This window comes from Suricata suricatta, chromosome 12 (genome assembly GCF_006229205.1).
Source record: "Suricata suricatta isolate VVHF042 chromosome 12, meerkat_22Aug2017_6uvM2_HiC, whole genome shotgun sequence".
In the NCBI taxonomy this organism is placed as follows: domain Eukaryota; kingdom Metazoa; phylum Chordata; class Mammalia; order Carnivora; family Herpestidae; genus Suricata; species Suricata suricatta.
In genome coordinates, this window is record NC_043711.1 from 59,460,190 (window position 1) to 59,479,398 (window position 19,209).

At 36.7% G+C, this 19,209-nt stretch overlaps 1 long non-coding RNA gene across 1 annotated transcript in view; it reads right to left on the bottom strand.

Moving 5' to 3' along the window:
• Positions 1-8,215: 8,215 nt before the first annotated feature.
• Positions 8,216-19,209, bottom strand: part of LOC115275178 — a 79,813-nt gene continuing 68,819 nt past the window's right edge. The window contains exon 3 of the long non-coding RNA XR_003901418.1: positions 8,216-8,291. This is a non-coding gene — a long non-coding RNA (uncharacterized LOC115275178). The remainder of the gene's footprint in view (positions 8,292-19,209) is intronic.

Sequence of the window (19,209 nt, forward strand, 5' to 3'; positions counted from 1 at the left end):
TTCTGGGACCTGTTGAGTAAGAAGTTCCTGTGACCAAGGACAAATAGGTTCTTGCCTGTTTTCTCCTTGAGGATTTTGATGGCTTCCTGTCTTACATTTACGTCTTTCAACCATTTTGAGTTTATTTTTGTCTGTGCATGGTGTAAGAAAGTGCTCCAGGTTCATTTTTCTGCATGCCACTGTCCAGTTTTCCCAGCACCACTTGCTGAAGAGACTGTCTTTATTCCACTGAATATTCTTTCCTGCTTTGTCAAAGATGAGTTGGCCATACATTTGTGGGTCCATTTTTGGGTTCTCTATTCTGTTTCATTGATCTAAGTGTCTGTTCCTGGGCTAGTACCATACTGTCTTGATAATTACAGCTTTGTAATACAGTTTGAAGTCTGGCAGTGTGAGGCATTGGTTTTCTTTTTCAAGATTGCGTTGGCTATTTGGAGTCTTTTTGGGTTCCATGTAGATTTTAGGATTGTTTGTACAGCTCTGTGAAGAATGCTAAATTTATTTTGATAGGGATTTCATTGAATATGTAGATTGTTTTTGATAGTATTGACATTTTAACATTTGTTCTTCCTATCCAGGAGCATGGAATATTTTTCCCTTTTTTTTTTTTGTCTTCTTCAATTTCTTTCATAAGCTTTCTATAGTTTTCATCATATAGATCTTTCACCTCTCTGGTTAGACTTATTCCTAGGCATTTATGGTTTTAGGTGCAATTGTAAATGGGATCAATTCCTTGATTTCTCTTTCTGTTTCTTCATTGTTGGTGTATAGGAATGCAATGATTTCTATGCATTGATTTTATATCCTGTCACAGTTTATTGGTGGAATCTTTTGGGTTTTCCAGATAGAGAATCATGTCATTTGCAAAGAGCTAAAGTTTGCCCTTCTCCTGGGTAATTTGGATGGCTTTTATTTCTTTTTGTTGTCTGATTGCTGAGGCTAAAATTTCCAATACTATGCTGAACAACACTGGTGAGAGTGGACATCTTTGTCTTATTCTTGACCTTAGGGGGAAAGCTCTCAGTTTTTCACCTTTGAGGATATTAGCATTGGGTCTTTCATATACGGGTTTTATGATCTTGAGGTATGATCCTTGTGTCTATTTTCTTGAGGGTTTTTTTTTTTATCAAGAAAGGATCCATATTTTGTCAAATGCTTTCTCTGCATCTATTGAGAGGATCATATAGTTCTTGTCCTTTCTTTTATTGATGTGATGTATCACATTGATTGTTTTGGAGATACTGAACCAGCCCTGCATCCCAGGTATAAATCCCTCTTGGTCACGGTGAATATTTTTTTTTTTTTGACGTATTGTTGGATCCGGTTGGCTAATATCTTGTTGAGGATTTTTACATTCATCTTCATCAGGGAGATTGGTCTATAGTTCTCTGTTTCAGTGGGGTCTTTGTCTGGTTTAGGAATCAAGGTAATGCTGGCTTCATAGAAAGATTTTGCAAGTTTTTCTTCCATTTCTATTTTTGGGAACAGCTTTAAGAGAATAGGTGTTAACTCTTCCTTAAATGTTTGGTAGAATTCCTCTGGAAAGCTATCTGACCCCAGTTCATATTTTTTGGGAGATTTTTGATTACTAATTCAATTTCTTTACTGTTTATGGGTCTGTTCAAATTTTCTATTTCTTCCTGTTTCAGTTTTGGTAGTTTATATGTTTCTAGTAATTTGTCCATTTCTTCCAGATTGTCCATTTTATTGGCACATAATTGCTCATAATATTATTGTTCATATTTCTGCTTGTGTTGGTTGTGATTTCTCCTCTTTCATTATTGATTTTATTTATTTTGGTCCTTTCCTTTTTCTTTTTGATCAAACTGGCTATTAGTTTATCAGTTTTGTTAATTCTTTCAAATAACCAGCTTCTGGTTTCACTGATCTGTTCTACAGGTTTTTGGTTTCAATAGCATTGATTTCTGCTCTAATCTTTATTACTTCCTGTATGGTTTTGGGTTTTATTTGCTGTTATTTTTCCAGCTCTTTGTGTAAAGTTATGTTGTGTAACTGAGATCCTTCTTATTTCTTTAGGAAGGCCTATATTGCTATATACCTCCCTCTTATGACTGCCTTTGCTGCGTCCCAAAAGTTTTGGCTGTGGTGTCATCATTTTCATTGGTTTCCATGTATTTTTTTAATTTCATTTTCAACTTCTTGGTTAACCCATTCATTATTTAGTAGAATGTTCTTTAATTTCCAAATATTTGTTATCTTTTGGAAAAAAAATTTTTTGTGGTTGATTTAGAGTTTCATAGAGTTATGGTCTGAAAATATGCATGGTATGATCTCGATCTTTTTGTACTTGTTGATGACTGATTTGTGTCCCAGTATGTGGTCTATTCTGGAGAACATTCCATGTGCACTGGAGAAGACTGTATATATCCTGCTGTTTTAGGATGAAATGTTCTGAATATATCTGTTAAGTCTATCTGGTCCAATGTGTCATTCAGAGCCATAGTTTCCTTGTTGATTTCCTGTTAAATGATCTGTCTATTGCTGTAAGTAGGGTGTTGAAGTGTTATTATTATCAATGGGTTCCTTTATATTTGTGATTAATTGATTTATATATTTGGGTGTCACACACTTGGAGCATAAATGTTTAAAATTGTTATGTCTTCTTGGTGGATAGACCCCTTATGATATAGTGCCCTTAGTCTTCTCTTGTTATATTTTTTATTTTAAATTATAGATTGTCTGATATAAGTATGGCTACTCCAGCTTTCTTTTGGTGATCATTAGCATGATAGATGGCTCTCCATGCCCTTACTTTTAATCTGAAGGTGTCTTTAGGTCTAAAATGGATTTCTTGTAAATAGTATATAGATAATTTTGTTTTCTTATCCATTCTGTTGCCCTATGTCTTTTGATTGGAACATTTAGTACATTGACATTTAGAGTGAATACTAAAAGATATGAGTTTATTGCCATTATGTGTCTGGTACAGTTGGAGTTTCTGGTGGTGTTCTCTATTCCTTTCTAGTCTTTGTTGCTTTTGGTCTTTTTTTTCCCCTATCTTTTCTCCCCTTATAGAGTCCCCCTTAAGATTTCTTGCAGGGCCAGTTTAGTGGTTACAAACTCCTTTAATTTTTGTTTGTCTGGAAAAATTTTATCTTTTCTTCTATTTTCATTGACAGCCTTGCTGGATAAAGAATTCTTGGCTGCATATTTTTCCAATTAAGCACATTGAATATATCCTGCCACTTCTTTCTTCCCTGACAAGTTTCTGTGGATAAGTCTGCTGCAAACCTGATCTATCTTCCTTTGTAGGTTAAGGACTTTTTTCCTTACTGTTTTCATGATTCTTTCCTTGCCTGAGTATTTTGTGTATTTGACTATGATATGCCTTGTTGATGGTCGGTTTTTGTTGAATCTTGTGGGAGTCGTCTGTGCTTCCTGGATTTGGTGTCTGTAAGTTTCTCCAGGTTAGGAAAGTTTTCCACTATGATTTGCTCACATAACTCTTCTACCCTTATTTCTCTCTCCTCATCTTCTGCGAACGCTATGATTCTGATGGTGTTCCTTTTTCATGGGTCACTGATTTCTTTTATTCTTAAATCATGCTCTTTTGCTAGACTCTCTTTCTATTTTTTCTTTTTCCCGCCATAAGTTTGTCCACTATATCGTTGATTTGCTGCTCTGCCTCATCAGTCCTTGCTGCTGTGGCATCCATTTGAGATTGCAGCTCAGTTATATCATTTTTTAAAATTTCATCCTAACTAGTTTTTACTTCTTTTATCTCCATAGAGAGGGATTCTAATCTATTTTTTACTCCATCTAGTATTCTTATTATTGTTATTCTAAATTCTGCTTCAGACATCTTGTTTGTATCTCTGTTGGTTAAGTCCCTGGCTGCTGTTTCTTCCTGCTCTTTATTTTGGGAAGAATTCCTTCATTTCATCATTTTGATGGAAGATTATGAATTAACAAGGTAAAAATATTAAAATTAAAAAATGAAAACAACAACAACACACACACACATAAATCAAATAAATGATCCCAGGTGTGTTTTGGTCTGGTTATTGACAGGAGCTTGATTGATTAGAGGGGAGAAAAGAAAAAAAGAAAAGATAAAGAAAAAAGAAAACGTTTGAAAATTTGAGAAAATGAACATGATAAAATAGAATAACTTGATGAAAGTAAAATAGAATTTGAAAAATTTACAAAAAAGTAAAAAATTTAGTCAAATAAAAAGGAGAATATTTTTAATAAAAATTGAAAATAAAAATTAATGTTTTTATCTTTCTGTATTCAAGTAAAAGAAAAGAAAGAAAAAAGAAAACTGAATAAGATGATCAGGGAGCAGACTGAAATATGATTGATATTACATCTTTTACCTCTAGAAGTTAAACTATGAAGCACTTGATAGTCCCCAAACTAAGCAGGCGGAGCAGTTTGTGGTTTCCTGAAGAGCTAGGTTGGCCCAATTGGGCGGGGCTTAGTGTAATGGCTCCCTTCTCACTAGATGACACTACTTAGCTTACTGGAGTGGAGGGTTGTGGCACCTGTAGGTACATATGCATGTGTGGGAGGGTTGAAAATGGCGTCACCCAGCTACGCAGTCTAGTATCAGAACTCTGTGCTCTCCCTGACCAGGAATCATGTACCCTTCCATTGTCTCCAGTTTCCATCCACTCCCTGCTTTTACACTGTCCATGACCACACCTTCAGGTTGCCAGGCGGCACCTCCCTCTTGAGTTTAATCCGAGATATGCCTGTGTTTCCCAACATGTCATTTCTGAGGGACTATGGCTTTGATCTGTTCAGATCCTCTGGGGGAGGGTCTCATCGAACAATGGCCAGGTGCTGGCCAAACCCAGGATTGTTCCTGGGACCTTGCTCCTGCCAATGTCCAGAGACCTGTGGCTGGATGTTCCACCCCAGAAAAAGTTCACACAATCATGTAGCAGCAGTGATTCCAGGATTATGGAAAATCATTCATGTCTCGAGGACCTCCCAGACCCAATCTTCTCCTGGGAATTCTTCCTTTCCATGAGAGCACCACTACATATTCAAGCTGCAGAGTTTCAGACTTGCACTCCCCCTGTTTATAGAGTCTTAATGGAATTTAAACCCTCTCCCCTTTCTCCTTTTATAGTTCAGTCGCTGCAGCTGTTTCCACTTTTCCACTTTATCTCCAGCTGCTTTTGGGGGGGGGGTGTTTTTTCCCATACTCTCCCCCAATCTCTGTTCTCTCCACAAACAAAGTAGCTCCCTGCTCTTTGCAGCTCCTCTTTCCACCCAGTTCACCTCTCCATGCCACGTACCCACTGAGTTCTGTGGTTCAGGTTGTGCAGATTGTTGTGTTTAACCTCAAATCAGTTTTCTAGATGTGCAGGACTATTTAGGGTTGATCTTGCTGTATTTTATGTATGTGAGACAGAAAAAAAGACTTCCATGCTTTTCCACCATCTTGGTTCCTCCAAGTTTTCCTGCTCTTAAGAGGAAATCACATTTAGGTTTTTTCCATGATTTGGCTATTGCTGAAAGTGCTGCTATGAACATTGAGGTACCAATGAATGGATAAGAAGATGTGGTATATATACACAATGGAGTACTACTTAACAATGAGAAAGAATGAAATTTGGCCATTTGTAGCAAAGTGGGTGGACCTCGAGGGTGTCATGCTAAGCGAAATAAGTCAGGCGGAGAAGGACAGATACCATAGGTTTTCACTCATAGGTCTAACAGGAAAAACCTAACAAGGGACTGTGGGAAGGGGAAGTGGGGGAAAAGAAAGTTAGGAAGAGGGAGGGAGGCAAATCATAAGAGACTCTTGAATACTGAAAACAAACTGAGGGCTGAAGAAGGAGGAGGAAAGGGGAAGGGGGTGATGGTAATGGAGGAGGGCACTTGTGGGAAAGAGCACAGGGTGTTACATGGAAACCAACTTGACAATAAATTATTAATTTAAAAAAAGAGCAAATAACAGTCCTTATCCAACTAGAGGACTGTATACAATCCAGCTCAACATCAACTTCCCTTCTTCTCCCATGGTCATCAAAATCAGAAGGGTTTCCAAAGGCACACCTACAGCTCATTTCTGGAGAGATTCACAGATTTTGCTGACTGAGCTATAATGGAGAATAGGCAATATTCATAGCCTCCAGAATGGTTGTGGTTGTAAGTTGCATAAGTCATTTTCAAAGAACCATTCCTTCAGTATTCACACCCTCATTTAGTTGTCTCTGCTTAAATGGGGTGACCTTGTAAAAGCTTTAACCAGTGAAATTTGAGGAAGTGACTATATCAGTTCTAGGATTAAGCTTCAAGAAGACCTAATGGTTTCTGCTTTTGTGTTGGGGAGACCCCTGAGATTCCACACAAAAGTCTTAGGTATCTTGAAAGAGAGAGCATATGGACAGGGCAAGATCCTGGAACTAGTTGAAAAAGACAGGGGTTATCCCAATATTCCAGCAGAGACCAGTCCCCAGAATATCTGTTTTATCACTGACAACATCAAGAGAACTATGTAGCTGGTCAGCCCAGATTACAGAATCAAAAGTAAATCAAAAGATTGTTGTTTTAAGTCCTTGAACCTTTGGAAATGCTTTGTTATGTAACAATAGATAAGCTTTAATTTCTGACACAGACCCTGAGACTTATCTATTTGTCCAGAACAAAGTCCCATACCTACACATTCTCCAAGAAATATCAGAAGACTGAGGAAGTTTGGAATGAACGTCAATCATGTTAACTGATATTTCCCAGGAAAAAATTCACTTAATCATGCATTTGCTATATGCTAGAATACAAGTTATGAATATTATCCTCTCGATATTCTCACTTAACTTCATCGTTTCTAGTTTTTCTTTCCTGTAGTTTTTTTCCTTTTCCCTTGATGAGGTTTGCCAATGATTTTTACCAAAGAACCAGAAAAGGAGGACCTTATACATTCTATTAGTGTTTATTTTATCATCATTATTTCTTTTTTCCTGCTTTCCCTAAATTTATTTAATGCTTTGATTTCTAGCTTCCTTAGTAACACACTTTGCTCATTATTTATGATTTATACTCAGTCTGTATTTAATTTGACTTCAAAATATAAAGTATTCTAAAATTATTAATTAAAATTTATTTCTTCTTTGACTAAATAGTTTTATATGAGTATTAATATATGGTAAATTTCATAAGTTTTATAAGACTTATTTTTGGGGGCTCCTGGGTGGCTCAGTCGGTTAAGCCTCCGACTTTGGCTCAGGTCAGATTTCACGTTCATGGGTTCGAGCCCTGCATTAGGCTCTGTGCTGACAGCTAGCTCAGAGCCTGGAGCCTGCTTCCAGTTCTGTGTCTCCTTCTCTCTCTGCACCTCCCCCTCTCATGCTCTGTCTCTCTCTGTATCAAAAATAAATAAAACATTAAAAAAGACTTATTTCTTGTTTTTATAGCTTTATAAATGAGTTTCCCAGTGTTTCTGATTTAGAAAGAAAAAAGTGGACATTTTTAGAAAAAATTACTTGGTATTTTTTGTAAATAATTTATAAGCATTTGCAAAGGTATGCTTCCTGCAACAAAATGTAATCATCAATTTTACTTTCACTTTCTATGTCCTTATATATTTCCCTGTCTGTCAAGGGCTCATAAATATCACCTGTAAATTTCTCGTTTTGATAGTTTTGGCTTTGTGCATTGTAATGCAATGTTAAACAATGGATAAGTATTCATAAATGTTATGTGTTGTGATTTTTTTCAGTTGTCACATTTAATGTTTTTTTTTTTACCTTGGATTTCATCTCTTTGTTTTGTTTTTACATTTTTTTAAAGATTTATTTATATTGAGAGACAGAGAGAGACAGAGCACGAACGAGGGAGGGGCAGAGAGAGAAGGAGACACAGAATACAAAGCAAGCTGTAGGTTCTGAGAAGCTGTCAGCCCAGAGCCCGACAGTGGCCCGAACTCATGAACTTGGAGATTATGATCTGAGCCAAAGTCAGTTGTTCAACCAACTGAGCCACCCAGGCATCCCAGATTTCATCTCTTTGAAGACAATGATGCCATCTATGTTTTCATGCTATTTTCTTTGTTTAAAAAAACTTGAAATCTGGTTGACATAATATTGTGCAAATTTAACATGCACAACATGTTAACTGGATACATTTATGTATTGCACTATGATTGCGAGTGTAGTAACAATTAACATCTTTTTTTTTTCTTCCAGACATGACCAATTTATTCAGAAAATTCCGATTTCAGTTTGGCAAAGTGTATCCGGAGGCAGAGAGTTTGGGACAGTCATTTCATTGGAAGCAATCACATTTTCTAGAGATAAATATCCATGGGGTAGCATCTAAAGGAAAGAAAGCAAAACTTTAAAAAATAATTTAGTTAGTGGGGTGATAATCATAAATAGTTGTGGTTAACAGAACAATCAGCTTACATAACTGAGGCGTGAGAAATGCTTATGCTAATAGTAACCCTTTATTCAATTCAGTTCAACATATATTAAGCACCTAATTTGTTCAAGGCGCTGGACTAGCTGCTAGGGTTGAGGTGGAAATACAGACATCACGAAGACATAATCCCTGTCCTTAAGAAGTTTACAACAGCACATATAAACAGTAGTGCTATAGGTGAGGTATGAAATAACTGCTCTAAATACATGGAGAGTGGAGAGTTTTTCAGTAGAGGTGACCACCGCCCCCCCCCCCACTTAAATTTGGTGGTTTTGGAGAGGCAGGATACAGCATGCCAAGTAAACTGGTGTGCAAGCGAGTCTCGGCAACAGGAAATAAACTAGCTCCTCTTTCGCTTTAAATGTGTGAAAAGAGAAGGAGTATCCAGAGGCATTTATTTTTATTCTAATCCTCATCAGTGTTAGTCTGCTACAAGGAAGAGATTGACAGAAGTCAAGTCAATTAAAAGAGCAAACTTTGAAGAGGCAGGGACATGAACGGGAAACACCATTTCATAATTTAGTGTGAACGCAACTCCATGTTGCTACACATCTAGTAGCTTAAGTAACATCATGAAACGGGGGGAAATGTACAGGAATTAATATCTTTATCACATAACAATGATTCTTTCCTTTTAGTGGTTGATATTATTAAGTTGTAGTCTCATCAAATTTGATGAGTATAGTACATAACCGTTCTCTATATTTACTATTCTGTTCATTATAATTTTAAGATTTATTACTGCAAACTAGTTCCCTTAAACAAAAGTGCTCACCACCATTTTAGTTTCTCTTTTTTTGAATTTGGTTTTTTTAGATTCCATATAAAAGTGATATCACACAGTACTTGTTTTTCATTTCTGACATATCTAACATAGCATAATAAGCCTAAGATTGATCAATGTTGTCACAAATAACAGGATACCCATCTTTCTCATGGCTGAATAATATTCCAGTGTGTGTATGTGTGTGTGTGTAAGTATATATATATATATATATATGTAAATATATATATTCATGGACACTTAGGGTGTTTCCATATTTTAGCTATTGTGAATAATGCTGCAGTAAACACAGAAGTGCATTATTTCTTTGATATATTGTTTTCATTTCCTTTGAGTATATACCCAAAAGTGGGATTGCTAGATTATATGATAGATCTATTTTTAACTTTTTGAGACAAGCAACATAATGTTTTCCATAGTGGTTGAGCAAATTTACACCTTTCACAACAATGTATAAGGATTGCCTTTTCTCCATATACTTGGCAACACTTATCTCTTGTGAACTTGATGATAGCCATTCTAACAAGTTTGAAATAATATTGTGGTTTTGGTTTGCATTTCCCTGATGATTAGTGATGTTGAATATTTTTTCATGAATTTGTGGCTATTTAAATGTTTTATGTTTTTCAAATTTGTATTTAAATTCTAGTAGATAACATATACTGTAATAATGGCTTCAGAAGTAGAATTTAGTGATTCATCATTTACATATAAGGCCCAGTGCTTATTATAACAAGTGCTTTTCTTAATACCCATAATCTTATTGTGGCTTTGATTTGTATTTCCCTGATGATAAGTGATGTTGAGATTTTTAAAATTGCCAACTGGTTGTCTTCTTTGGGGAAAGAAAGTCTATTCATGTCTTCTGCCCATTTCTTTTTTTTTTAATAGTTTATTTTTAAATTGGTTTCCATATAACACCCAGTGCTTCGCCCCACAAGTGCCCCCCTCCACGACCACTCCCCCTCCCTCCGTCCCCCTCCCCCTTCAGTCCATGGTTCGTTTTCAGTATTCAATAGTCTCTCATGATTTGTGTCCCTCACTCTCCCCAGCTCTGTCTCCCCCTTCCTCTCCCTATGGTCTTCTGTTAGGTTTGTCCTCTTAGACCTATGAGTGCAAACATATGGTATCAGTCCTTCTCTGCCTGACTTATTTCGCTTAGCATGACACCCTTGAGGTCCATCCACTTTGCTACAAATGGCCATATTTCATTCTTCCTCATTGCCATATAGTACTCCACTGTAACTTTGACTTTTTTTAATGTTTATTTATTTTTGAAAGAGAGAGAGAGAGCATGCAAACAAGGGAGGGGCAGAGAAAGAGACACACAGAATCTGAAGCAGGCTCTGAGCTGTCAGCACGGAGCCCAATACAGAGCTCAAACTCACAAACTGAGATCATGACCTGAGTGGAAGTTGGATCCTTAACTGACTGAGCCACCCAGGCACCCCAACTTTGACTTTTTAAATTAAAACTGATTAATATAGTAATTTCTAAAATATGCTTAGTAATAGGGACACTGAAATCATAGCATAACACTCTACAGGGATTATTATACTTAAGCTTTTACTAAAGTTCCTTCTATTCTTTGTTCTATAAACAGTCTTAGAATCCAGCCTTCAAACTGTGCTGGAAATCTGCCAGACCTACTGTTTTGTTTTGTTTTGTCTTCTGCCTATTTCTTAACTGGCTTATTTGTTTTTGGGGTGTTGAGTTTGATAAGTTCCTGTTGGGGCCCAGTAGGCAAAAAATACCCTCAAACAATATTTGGCCTCCTGGGCCCCACATATGGCTTCTGTTCATCCTATGATTTTCTCATTGCTTTGCAAAGAGGCTTATACTTTTAGGCTTTGAATCAACTTGGGTCAGTCAGTGACCTTCCCTTACTTTATTTTCTGGCTCTTTGTCTGCTGTTGGAAATGAACATAATCCTCAGCCAGAAGATTTGCTTATAAAAGGATCAGCATCTTATCCTTGAATAATTGATGAAGGGCCTCAAAGAATGTATATCTCCTCATAGAATTCTTCAGGCTTATCTTATGTTCAAAACCAGACTATTATTAGGGGATTCCTGTTTTGTAATGACTTAATCCTGTTACTTACTACTGTCCTGATAAGAATGACCTTTTCCGGAGCATGTCTTCAAGGACCTTGAACTATGTAACCATTATTAAAGAAATAATGTAATCACCTATGGTATATAAGACCCTGGCTATCTTAATAAAGTGTGGCTTTACCACCATCCACGTTGTCTGTCTTGTCTGTCTTGTCTGTCTTGTCTGTCTTGTCTGTCTCGTCTGTCTTGTTCATCTCGTTCATCTTCTTTTCTAGAGATATTACGCTGACACCAACCCCCTACTCGGACCTTTCAACTGTGGTGTGTGGGCTGGTTCCCTGCAAGTTCCTTATAAATTTTTGATACTAACCTGTTATTTGATATGCCATTAGTAAATATCTTCTCCCATTCTGTCAGTTGCCTTTTAGTTTTGTTGATTCTTTCTTTCACAGTGCAATAACTTTTATCTTGATGAAGTCCCAATAGCTCATTTTTGCTTTTGTTACCCTTGCCTTCAGTGAAGTGTCTTGTCTAACAGGAATTTGCTACAGATGAGATCAAAGAGGTTTCTGCTTATGTTTTCCTCAAAGATTTTCATGGTTTCTTGTCTCATACTTATGTCCTACATCCATTTTGAACTTTTTTTTTTTGGTATGGTGTAAGAAAGTGGTCTCATTGTGTTCTGCATGTTACTGTCCACTTTTCCTAACACCATTTGTTGAAGACAATCTTTTTTCCACTGGAATTCTTTCCTGCTTTGTCAAAGATGAGTGGACCATATAGTTGCAGGTCCATTTCTTGGGTGTCTATTCCATTCCATTGATCTGTGTGTCTGTTTTTGTACCAGGACCATATTGTCTTGATGACTACAGCTTTGTAATATAGCTTGAAGCTTAAAACCATGATACCTCCAGTTTTGCTTTTCTTTTTCAGGATGACTTTGACTATGCAGGGTCTTCTGTGGTTCCATACAAATTTTAGGTTTGTTTTAGCTTTGTGAAAAATGCTGTTGGTATTTTGATAAGGTAGATTGCTGTAGGTAGTATAGAGATTTTAATAATATTTGTTCTTCCAATCCATGAGCATGGAAGGTTTTGCCATTTTTTTCTGTCCCCTTCAATTTATTTCATAAATGTTCTATAGTTTTCAGAGTACAGATCTTTTAACTCTTAGGTTAGCTTTATTCCCAGATATCTTATGGTTTTTGGTGCAACTATAAATGGAATCAATTCCTAAGCTGACTTATTTTTCTGCTGCTTTATTGTTGATTTATATAAATGTAACCAATTTCTGTACATTGCTCTATATCCTATGATTTTGCTGAATTCATGTATTAGTTCTAGCGATTGTTTGGTGGAGTCTTTCAAGTTTTCCACATAGAGAGTCATGGTGTCTGCAAATAATAAAGGTTTGACTTCTTATATGGCGATTTTGATGCTTTTTTATTTCTTTTTGTTGTCCGATTGATTGCTGAGAGTAAGACTTCCAGTACTATGTTAAATACTAATGGTGAGAGTGGACATCCCTGTCTTATTCCTGACTGCAGAGGAAAAGCTCTCAATTTTTCCCCATTGAGCATGATATTAGCTGTGGGTATTTCATATATGGCCTTTATGATGTTGAAGTATGTTCCATCTATATGTTCATCGTTGGGGTTTTTTTTCCCCTCAAGAATAGATGTTGTACTTTGTCAAATGCTTTTATGCATCTATTGAGAGGATTATATGGTTTTCATTCTTTTACTAATGTGATGTAGCACGTTTATTGATTTGCAAATATTGAACCACTGCTGCAGCCCAGGAATAAATCCCATTCAATTATGGTGAATAGGGCGCCTGGGTGGCTCAGTCGGTTAAGCCTCTGACTTCAGCTCAGGTCAGATCTCAGGTTCGTGGGTTCGAGTCCCGTGTCGGGCTCTGTGCTGATGGCTAGCTCAGAGCCTGGAGCCTGCTTCCAGTTCTGTGTCTCCTTCTCTCTCTGCCTCTCCCCCTCTCATGCTCTGTCTCTCTCTGTATCAAAAATAAATAAAACATTTTTTAAAATTATGGTGAATAATTCTTTTATTTTTAATTTACTATTTTTTTGTCTCTTAGAGTGAGAGCGAGAGTGAGAGTGAGAGAGAGAGAGAAAATATCTCTAACAGGTTCCATGATGAATGTGAAGACCAACATGGGGCTCAATCTTACAACCCTGGGTCATGATCTGAGCCAAAATCAAGAGTTGGATGCTCAACCCACTGAGCCATCCAAGCATATCAATAATTCTTTTAATGTACTGTTGGATTTGATTCATTAGTATTTTTGTTGAAATTTTTGCATCCATGTTCAATCAGGGATATTGGCCTGTTATTTCCTTTTTAGTGGGGTCTTTATCCGGTTTTAGAATTAAGGTAATTTTGGCCTCGTAGAATGAGTTTCTAAGATTTTCTTCCATTTCTATTTTCTAAAACAGTTTGAGAAGAATATGTAGTAACATTTCATTAAATGTCAGGAAGAATCTCCTAGGAAGTCATCTGGCTCTGAAGTTTTGTTTGTTGGGAGATTTTTGATTACTGATTCAATTTCCTTGTGGGTTATGGGCCTGTTCAAATTTTCTATTTCTTCCAGTTTTGGTAGTTTATACGTTTCTAGGAATTGGTTCATTTGTTTTAGATTGCCCAGTTTGTTGGCATATAATTTTTCATAATGTTCTCTTATATTGCTTGTATGTCTCTGGTATTGGTTGTGACTTTTTCTCTTTCATTTATGACTTGATGTATTTGGGTATTTTCTCTTTTCTTCTTGATAAGTTTGGCTAGGGGTTTATCAATTATATTATTTCAAAGAACCAGCTCTTATTTTTGTTGATCTGTCCTACTGGGTGTGTTTTGTTTGTTTGTTTGTATATCATTTATTTCCGCTCTATTCTTTATTATTCCCATTCTTCTGCTGGCTTTAGGTTTTATTTGCTTTTTTTCTAATTACTTAAGGTATAAGTTAGGTTGTATATTTGAGAATTTTCTTGCTTCTCAAGGTAGGCATGTATTGCAATATACTTCCCCCTTTTCTGCATCCCAAAGGTTTTGGACTTATTGTTTTCTTTCATTTACTTCCATGTATTTTTTAATTTCTTCTTTAATTTGCTGGTTAACCCAGTCATTCTTTAGTAGTATGTTCTTTAATCTCTATGTATTTGTGGTCTTTCCAATATTTTTCTTGTGGTTGACTTCTAGTTCCACAGCATTGTGGACTGAAAAAAATGCATTTTATGATCTCAATCTTTTTGTACTTGTTGAGGCCTGATTTGTGACCCAGTAGGTGATATATTCTGGACTGTTTCATCTGTACTCAAAAAGAATGTGTATTCTGTTGCTTTAAAATAAAATGTTCTAAATGTACCTTTTAAAGTCTGTCTAGAAAGTGTGTCATTCAAAGCCATTGTTTCCTTGATTTTCTGCTTAGATAATCTCTCATTGCTGTAAATGGGGTATTAACAGTTTCCTACTACTATTGTATTGTTATCAATGAGTTTCTTTATGTTGGTGATTAATTGATTTATGTATTTAGGTTCTTTCAAATTGATGATATATTTACAATTGTTAGATCTTCTTGATCGATAGACCCCTTAATTATGATATAATGTCATTCTTCATCTCTTGTTACACACTTTGTTTTAAAATCTAGTTTGTGTGATATAAGTATGGTTACCCTGGCTTCCTTTTGACGTTAGCATGACGTTATCATTAGCATGATAAATTTTTCTCCATCCCATCACTTTCAATCTGCAAGTTTCTTTAGATCTAATGTGTCTCCTGTTGGCAACTTATAGATGGGGCTTTTAAAAAAATCCATTCTGATACCCTATGTCTTTTGATTTTACCATTTAGTACATTTACATTAAGGGTGGTTATTAAAGACATGAATTTAGTTCCATTGTGTTACTTGTGGTGTTGGTGTTTCTGGTGATGTCCTCTGGTTCCTTCTAATCTTTGTTGTTTTGGGTCTTTTTCTCCCCACTCAAAGAATGCCCTTTAACATTTATTTTAGGGCCTGGTTTAGTGGTCAATAACTTCTTTAGTTTTTGTTGTACAGGAAACTTTTTATTTCTCCGATTCTGAATGACAAACTTGCTGGATAAAGCATTCTTGGCTGCATATTTTTCACATTCAGCACACTGAATATATCATGTCACTCCTTTTTGGCCTGCAAAGTATCTGGGGGCAGATCTGCTCTCAACCTGAACTGTCTTCCCTTGTAGGTTATAAACATTTTTTCCCTTGCTGTTTACAGGATTCTTTCCTTGTCTGTATATTTTGTGAGAATGACTATGATAAGTCTTAGTGATGGCCGGGTTTTGTTGGATTTAATGGGAGTTCTCTGTGCTCTTGGATTTAATGTCCATTTTACATCTCCATATTACGGAAGTTTTCAGCTGCAAATGTGCTCATCTAAATTTTCTTTCCCTTCTCCTCCCTTCTTCTTTATCTTGAACTCCCATTATATGAATGTTATTTAGTTTAAGGAATCCCTGAATTCTCTAAGTCTAAATTCTTGATCAGATACCTTTCTTTTCCTCTTCCCTTCAGCTTTAGTATTTTTCATAATTTTATTTTGTGTCATTGATTAATTCCTCTGCTTCATCCATCCTTGTTATCATTGCAAAATTTGGTATTCCATCTTGGTTATAGCGTTTAGGGAGGTGCTGACAAGTTTTTAGTTCTTTTGCCTCTGTAATTAGGGATTCTCTAGTGCCTTCCATGTATATTTTTTTCCAATCCTAGCTAGTATTCTAATAATTGTTGTTTTAAATCCTGGTTCCAAAATCTTACTTATATTTGTATTGATTAAATCTTTACATGTGACTTCTCCCTGTTCTTTCCTTTGGGGTGATTCCTCCATCTTCTCATTTTTGTCTAGGTCAGTGTGTGTGTGTGTGTGTGTGTGTGTGTGTGTGTGTGTGATTGTTAGGAAAGTTTGTTTATTCCTGCTCCAGAAAGTAATAACTATATTTAGAGGTCCTATATTTAGGTCTGATGTTTCAGGAATTGTTTCAGAGTGTGGACTCTGCTGCTGTGTTTTGGCTTCTCTCAGGTAAGTCCTCTGCAGAGTTTCTCCTTGCGTACAGTGGGGATGTTTGGACCTTGTCAATTGTGGGGTGAGTTTTAACTAGGTGTATTTTGGTCTGTTTGTTAAAAGAAGCTAGATAAGAAAGAAAGAAAGAAAGAAAGAAAGAAAGAAAGAAAGAAAGAAAGAAAGAAAGAAAGAAAGAAAGAAAGAAAGAAAGAAAGAAAGAAAGAAAGAAGAAAGAAAGAAAGAAAGAAAGAAAGAAAGAAAGAGATGAGAAAAGAAAAGAAACAAAAAGAAAAGAGAAGAGAAGAGAAGAAAAAGGAAGTGAGGTCCTATCTCCCATAGAACTAAAGCTTTGCAGCACTCTATAATCAGTAGACTTGGTGCATGTGAGGAGTTTGTGCTGGTATTCTGAGAAGGGCCTGCTGTACTGATTCTCAAGCAGACTTACCCTAGTGGAAATGCTCCTGCAAAGACCAGGGTGGCAGTGCTTGGTGTCCAAGACTGGCTCTCGTCTCCACTGGGTGGCGCTGTGTTGCTCATGGATATAGGTAAGTGCTCATGGAGGGTGGGGGATAAATGGTGAAACCCTTCTCCCTCTCACCCATGGCAAAGCCCTAAAGCCCTATTCTTTCTTCCCAGAGCCAGTGGTTCACAACTACCACTCTTCAGGAAGCCTTCACAGAAGAGCAAACAGTCACTCGTCTTGTGTCCCCAGCTTCTGTTACATCTTTGCCTATACCCTGCCTGTCTCTGAGCTGTCTGGCTGCAGCACAATACTCCTGTGTTTTATCTCAGATGCTGTGGCTGGAAATCAAAAACTTAAATTTTAAAGTGACATGGACTGGCACTGGGACTGGGAGAGGGTCTCACTGTGTTGTGGCCACAATTAGGGTCTCACTGTGTGCTGATTTATCCCAGAAAAGTGGTTATGGGACCACACAACAGTTTGGAGTTTATGGTAAAGAGAAACAAAAAAACTGGCATCATGGTTTGTGTCCCTCAGCTGGTGTCTCTGTTCCTATGCTAGTGAGTAGGGCAGCACATTGGCACCTACCAGCTCCCTTTTCCCCTAGAGAGGCCGTACCACAACGCCTAAATGCACTCCAAGCAGGGAAATTTCTCCTTGTGTGTCCCAGGAGATCCTCAGACTACACTGCTCTCTCCCAAGTCTCCACTCTCCTTCCACACCAGAGCACTGCTAAGCCCACAGGTATGACCCTGGTGATTGTGTGGACTCCTAAAACTTCAGATTTTGTGCTCTGCAGCTTAAAAAATTTGCAGTCGTTAGTTCCAGTGGTGGAGCTAACCAGTCAGTGGTTTTGGGAAAGAGTTTTTCTTGTACAAGCCCCTGTATGCATTCTCTCTCTCTCTCCCCCTGTCTGTCTGTCTGTCTGTCTGTCTGTCTCTCTCTCTTCTTTCCTTGATCAAGACTCTCTCTCTCCTCCATAACACTTGTGGTCCTTTTCTCCCCCAAATCACTCTCTGCATCACCTACCTTCCATGAAGTGGTCATTTCTCTACCTGTAGATGTGTAGTTCGCTCTCTCAGTCCTCAGATCAGTTTCTTGTGTCTTCATTTTGACATTTACCTAGTTGTGCTCAGGGGATGAGGCAAGCTTGGGGTCCCCTTATTCTTTTCCCATCTTAACTCCTTAATTTTGTTTTAATTTTTAATGTTTATTTATTTTTGAGACAGACAAAGAAAGCATAAGCATGGAAGGAGCAGTGAAAGATGAAGACACAGAATCTGTAGCAGCCTCCAGGATCTAATCTGTCAGCACAGAGCCCAAAGCTGGGCTTGAACCCACAAGCTGTGAGATCATGACCTAACTGAACCAAAGTTGTACACTGACTGAGCCACCCAGGTACTCCTTCTTAAATGTTTTCTTTGGAAAAATATCTATTCAATCCCTCTGCCCACTTTCAATTGGATTATTTTAATATTGAGCTGTAAGAGTTCTTTATATATTTTGCATTTTAACTTCTTATCTGATATACAGTTGCAATTTCCCCCTATTATTAAGGTTGCCTTTTCTTTTTCTTAATTGTTTATTTTTCTGTGTGGAAGATTTTAAGTTTGATGTAGTCTTATTTTTTTTTTTTTGTTTGTGCTTTTGGTGTTATATACAGAAAATCATTACCAAGACCAATGCCAAGAAACTTCTTTCCTACATTTTCTTCTGGGTGTTTTGTGGTATCAGGTTTTATGTTTAAGTCTTTGATTAATTTCAAGGTATTTTTTTATGAGTGGTGTAGAGGCCCAATTTCTTTGTTTTGCATGTGTTTATCCTGTTTTCCCACCAATATTTCTCAAAAACACTATCGCTTCCCCATTCGGTGCTCTTGGCTCACTTATTGAATATTAGTTGACTATATTTTGATATATAATTTAATATTTTCTTTGTTTAACTATTTTGTAATGCAACCTATAGATACTGATTTTTAATGCAATTAGAAGCTCTACATCTTTTTTAATGGCATCCAGCCCACTTACATTTGTTGTATTCCCTGCTATGTGTGTTTTACCTGTTACACTGTAATAAGATATGAAGATACTACTTTTCTCTTCCTTTCATCTCTAATATTTTACTATATGTTATGGTTTTAGTTGTTAATCTACAATTCTTTATAAAATTTGAAAGAGAAAATGTGTCTTTGACTCTGCATCCTCACGTGTGCCAAATGTAGACTTTAGCATGTTTTTGCTCCCTCATGTTCTACCCCGCAGGTTGAGGCTTTTTGGAGTATTTTTGTTCTTTTTTCTAACACAAACTTGAGCTTCATATTCTCCATTTGATTAACTTTGCATTCTTTCTTCATTATTACATATTAGTTGTGATATATGCTTGTAAGTGTGTACTGACAATTTAGGTTAATTCAACTTTACACTAGTTCCATTGTTCATAATGAATCCTTTATTCAAAA